Source organism: Schistosoma haematobium, chromosome 4 (assembly GCF_000699445.3).
Source record: "Schistosoma haematobium chromosome 4, whole genome shotgun sequence".
In the NCBI taxonomy this organism is placed as follows: Eukaryota; Metazoa; Platyhelminthes; class Trematoda; order Strigeidida; family Schistosomatidae; genus Schistosoma; species Schistosoma haematobium.
In genome coordinates, this window is record NC_067199.1 from 36,349,406 (window position 1) to 36,355,405 (window position 6,000).

Below are 6,000 nucleotides of genomic sequence, written 5' to 3' on the forward strand. Positions count from 1 at the left end.
ATGAAGTAAGCCAATCGATTAAAGGTGGTTTGATACCTAGTCGTTTGAGCTTGTTGATAAGACACAAGTGGTTAACCTTATCAAAAGCTTTTGAGAAATCAAGGTAAATGACATCAACCTTTCCCTTGCAATCGAAGATGCTTGTCCATCTGTCCACCGCAGTCAGCAGGTTGGTTATACAAGAGTAACCCTTCCTGAAACCATGCTGTTGGGGTGAGAAGAAATTTAAGGACAGTAGATAGTCATTTAAACCGTCGCATATCAGGGACTCCATGAGTTTTGAAGGTAATGACAGAAGAGCCACCGGCCGATAACTTGAAGGTTCATTGCGTCGACCACCTTTGAAAATTGGTGTGATGTGAGCCAACTTCCAGTTTTCCGGTAATTTGCCTCGGCTAAGCGAGTGTGAAAACATCACGCTAAGCGGCGTTGCCAGGATTGAGGCTGCCTCCCTCTGAACGGAATCGAAGTTTTCGCTTAACGGGCTTCCGTATCCAGTAGCAATGGATCGCTGATACCTCCAGGCAGGAACCTAGGTATATTAACGGTAAATAGGAAAAATAATAATTAGTAAATTATGGTGAGATACTCTGCTTAGTCCTTTAGAATACGTCAAATTTTCTCCTAAAGTAGTCCTGGGAAGTTGCCTGGACTAGCTCAGCCAGAAGCGAACTCTAACATTTGACTACTCTTAAGGAGAGCAATTTATGCCTACAGTCCGTTCTGCTGTGTTGTGTCTCCAGTTTATAGGTGTTGGGAATAAACTTAAGTAGGTGTTTAAAGGGATACCCAGAAGTATTTAGGATGTTTTAAGTCATCAGAAGGTCACCTCAAAGACACCTTCACTCTAATGGGTAAACGCTAAGTGATTAGAAACACTCATTATCAGACTTGAATTTGGGTTCCTGAAACAATTTCGTGGCTCGCCGTTGGATACGTCCCAGAGTGTCCTTGTCCTTTTGGGGTGAGTGGGGAAACACTATGCTTCCGCACTCTATATGGGGACGAATGAAACCGTTGAAGAATATGTGGACAGTTCTTCCATCAAACTAACAGACATTGCGCCTGAACGTTACCAGTGCAATGTTCGCTCGGAAGGCAGTTTTGTCGCAGTCAGACTTAAATTCGTAGGGTACCAACACTCCTAGATTTTTTCCAATATGAGACTCCCCTAGAGGGGAGTTGCCTAGGCTGTATTCGTGTCTGTGGACTACTTTACATTTTGAAGTGTTAAATGTAAGTCTGTTTTTGTCTGCCCAGCTATGAAGTTGAGTCAGATCCCCACATCATCAGTGAAAAGTAATAAATCTGATTATATCTGCTTTAGAGGATTGTCTTTATGAATCAAGAAAGAAATACGTCCCAGTACTGAACCCTGGAGGATCCTCCTAGGAAATTCTATAGCCCAAGAGAAAGTAAAGTTAACCCTGACCTTAACCTGTCGAGTTTTTAGATATGAAGTGAGCCAATCGATTGAAGGTGATCTAGTACCCAATCGTTTGAGTTTATTTATAAGACATATATGATTGACCCTATCAAAAGCTTTTGAGAGGTTAAAATATATGACGTTGACCTTCCCCATGCGATCAAGGATGGTTGTCCACCTGTTTACCGCAGTCGGTAGGTTGACTTTACAAGAGTGAAATTTTCTAAAACCGAGCTGTTGGGATGAAATGAAATTTATGGATAGTAAGTAGTCGGGAAGACTGGCGCATATCACGGACTCCATAATTCATGAGGGTACTGAGAGAAGTGCTATCGGCCTGTAGTTTGAAGGTTCGTTGGTGTGATATGATCCAGACTCCAATTTTCTGGTAATGTACCCTTCATTACCTCTATAATTATCACACAATTTATCTTATCTGTCTCTGAACATCACCCAGTTGTTACATCATCCACCCCTCATGTCTTTATTCTAACACCAAACGACCTCCGACCTGTTCTTATACAGAAGTATATAGTTATTACTGAGAATCTTTGTCATTTCAATTCTTTCGACTCACTTATGTAGATTGTTTCACACTATATCTTATCAAAATGTAATAGCATGACACATATTTCGTTGTAAGCAGCTGATAAGAAACCACAGAATATGATGAATTTGATGATGACACAGGTATTCAGTGATTGACAACGCTTCTACCAGTAACACCTTCTAATATATTTCGTTCCCACCCAGAGAAATCAAAAGACAGAGTCGAGGAGATCGGAAGAGTATATTTGGCGATGACCAATATATCGGAATTCTCTGATCTAATCTGGCTATCGATTGGGGTTGATGTTGAGCACGGCGTTACCACACGTGATCTGGTGCGGATGCCTGACCGAGCGCCTTGAGCTAGATGAGTCCACTAAAACATATGGTCAGCATCCAATGTCGAAAACTTAGTGCTATTTATTTTGGGGATTTATTTACCGCTACAGATCACTCCCCCCCTAGTGAGGCAGTGACGACCCTAAGACGTGGCCAGCCAGAAGTTTAAACCCAACGAGTTTGTCGTTGGTAAACACTCTTCTGATAGCTTACTAAGTGTAGCAGCGTCTTGTCGTCTTTCCTTACTATATGGGACCGAGGTACAACATAGTAAAAAAAAGAAAAAGTTACAACGAAAATTTTCGATTCCTCGTAAACTGCATTGTTCTTTTCCAGCCGTCCTGGAAAAGAAAAAAGAAAGTGTAAGTGCATGTCGAAATACACTCGTATGTGCGTAAAAACACAATGTCGGCGAAAAATGGAAAATATACTCAAGCACACATAATAGCGTTAAAAATGTTTTTTTTGTTTTGTTTTTTTAAGTAAAAAAAATAAATATACAAGCATATTAAAATTCTTTTTTTTTTTAAAAAATATATATCGTAAAAAAAAGATCGAGATAAAATTAAATGTCTAGTAGTGCCTTACGTGCAGTAGTCGTTTAAATGTTCTGGGAATCTTACTCTTCTTCCAGAACGCGTCGTTTTAGGTTTATTTTCAGATACATTCGGAGTATCATCACTAGTGTTGGTTGTTGGATGAGTTGTTATAAGTGTCGGAGTCGTGTCGTTCGATTGTAACGAAGGAAAATCGACGTAGATAGGATTTCCTTCTAAATACTCTGCTTTTAAGCGATCGATACTGATGCTATCATTGGTTCCGTTCTTATCGATTATATAGTACTTCGGTTCGCGTTGAAGAACTTTGAAAGGTCCTTCGTATGCTGATTCGAACGGTCGTCGATGCGAGTCTCGACGAACGAAAACGTGTGTAGTATATCGTAAGTCAGTTTGAACGAAAACATCAGTTGATTGAGGTCGAGTGGAAGCAGGTTTAACTGAACGCATTGCGTTTGTAAGCCTGTTCGTGTAGGAGGTTAGATCCATGTTCATTGAAGAGGATGAAGGATCCACGAATTCTCCTGGAAGTCGAAGTGTCGTTCCATAAACGAGTTGAGACGCAGTGTATCCAATGTCAGCTTTCACTGCATTGCGGATACCTAGTAAGACGAGTGGAAGAGCGTCGGTCCACTGTGAAACGTTTGCAGCTGAAAGTGAAGCTTTTAGTTGTCGGTGAAAACGTTCTGCCAACCCGTTTGCTTGTGGATGGTAGGCAGTCGTTCGGAATCGAGTGATTCCTAAAAGCGTGGTCAGACGACGGAAAAGATCAGATTCAAACTGACGTCCGCAGTCTGTAGTGATGGTTGAAGGGCAACCGAAGTTTGCTACCCATCGTTCGACGAAGGTGCGGGCCACTGTTTCAGCAGTGATGTCCTTGATAGGTACTGCTTCTGGCCATTGAGTGAAACGGTCTACGCAGGTTAAGAGGTAAGAGTATCCATTTGAATCTGTTAAGGGTCCTACCAAATCCAGATGAACATGGTCGAAACGAGCATCGGGAGTTTTAGACGAGCCTAAGGGACATTTATTGTGTCTGATGATCTTAGATTTTTGGCAGCTTACACAGGAGCGTGCCCACTCCCTCACGTCTTTATTCATTCCAGGCCAGCAAAACCTTTCTGCTATAAGCTTGATGGTTGCACGAACACCTGGATGCGAAAGTTTGTGCAATGTATTGAAGACATTGCGTCGATAATGTTTCGGCACGATTGGGCGATCCCTACCTGTAGATGTGTCACAAAGTAAGGTTTCCTTACCTGTTCCCATCTGTTTGATGCGTAGTTTAAGTGTTGTGGACGATAACTCGTGCTGAAGATCACTGTCTTCTTTTTGAAGCTCGGCGAGTTTAAGAAGGTCGATTCCTTGGAAACTGTTCAAGGAAGTTATACGAGATAAAGCGTCTGCAACTACATTGTTTGCTCCAGAGATGTGTTGAATATCCGAAGTAAACTGCGAAATGTAGTCCAGTTGTCGAGACTCACGGGGAGAGTACTTGTCAGAAGGAGAGCTTAACGAGAAAGTGAGCGGTTTATGGTCCGTGAAAAGAGTGAATTCACGACCTTCGATGTAGTGTTGGAAATGCCGTACAGCACAATACATAGCTAGGAGTTCCCTGCCGAATGTGCTGTACCCCGATTCGGTGTCTAGCAACCTTCTAGAGAAAAATGCCAAGGGTTGCCAGGAGTTGTTAACCCATTGTTGTAAGACGCCACCGATTGCCGAGTCCGATGCGTCTACTGCGATACTAATGGGTGCTTCGGTGTCCTGATGTGCGAGCATTGTTGCTTTAGCGATCAGTTCCTTAACTGTGGAGAATGCTTTTCGTGCGGTGTCGTCCAAATTAATGGATTTCGCATTTCCACGAAGTTGGTCGGTCAGAGGTTTCATAAGTAATGCGCATTTGGGTATTAAACGTCTATAGAAACTTACGAGGCCGTTGAACGTGCGTAATTGCTTGACGGTGGTCGGTTCTGGGTAATCCAGAATGGCCGCCACTTTGGTTCTAAGGGGTCGGATACCTTGAGCATCGATAGTGTGTCCCAGAAAGTCTAATGAGTCGGTTCCAAATTGGCATTTCTGAACGTTTACAGTTATGCCATGTTTCTGTAGTCGTTCGAAAACAAGATCCAGATGCTTGAGATGTGTTTCTCTGTCCGGACTTGCGATTAGACAGTCGTCAACATACGCGTGTACGAAGTTGAGACCTCGAAAAACGTCGTCTATGAATCTTTGGAATGTTTGAGCAGCATTCCTTAGATCGAAAGGCATTCGCAAAAATTCATAGAGTCCGAAGGGAGTTATGATAGCTGTTTTCGGTATGTCGTCAGTAGCCATAGGGATTTGGTTATACGCTTTAACCAAGTCGATTTTCGAAAAGACAGTTGTACCTTTCAAGGTAGCTGTCAAATCGTGAATGTGAGGCAACGGGTAACGATCGGGAATGGTTTTCTCGTTCAATCGCCGATAGTCACCAGTTGGACGCCAATCGTTGCTGTCCTTTTTAGGGACCATGTGCAACGGAGATGCATATGGGCTACTTGACGGTCGTATGATTCCTAAGTCTATCATATGGTCGAATTCGTTTTTCGCTAACCTTAGCTTTTCGGGGGCTAGTCGGCGTGCTTTAGAAAATACAGGTGGTCCTGTAGTCGTGATGTGATGTGTAACGTTGCTGGTTACACACGGTAATCTCGGTTGCGTTTGTTGTATCCCAGGATACTTATCGAGAAGTGGCTGATAGAGTGGGTCTATCATATGTTTAATTGTGACTGGGGATACTCTACAACCAGTAAAAGAAGTTACGCAAACGGATAAATTAGTGTTTCCGTCTACTAGCCTCCGTTTGCGCGTGTCGATGATCAGATTATGGTGTTGTAGAAGATCCATACCAATGATTGGCATAGAAACATCAGCAACAACGAAGATCCAGTGAATGGGTTTGCGTAAACCCACGTTAAGGTAAACGTACCTTTTGCCATACGTAGCGATCGGTTTTCCGTTTGCCGCCTGTAAGTTTAGGGTCGATTCGTGAAGTCGGTCGTTAGGATTTGCTGGGAGAACGCTAACTTCTGCGCCAGTGTCGACGAGGTAGCGAACTCTCGTTGTCACATCTGTGACGAATAACAG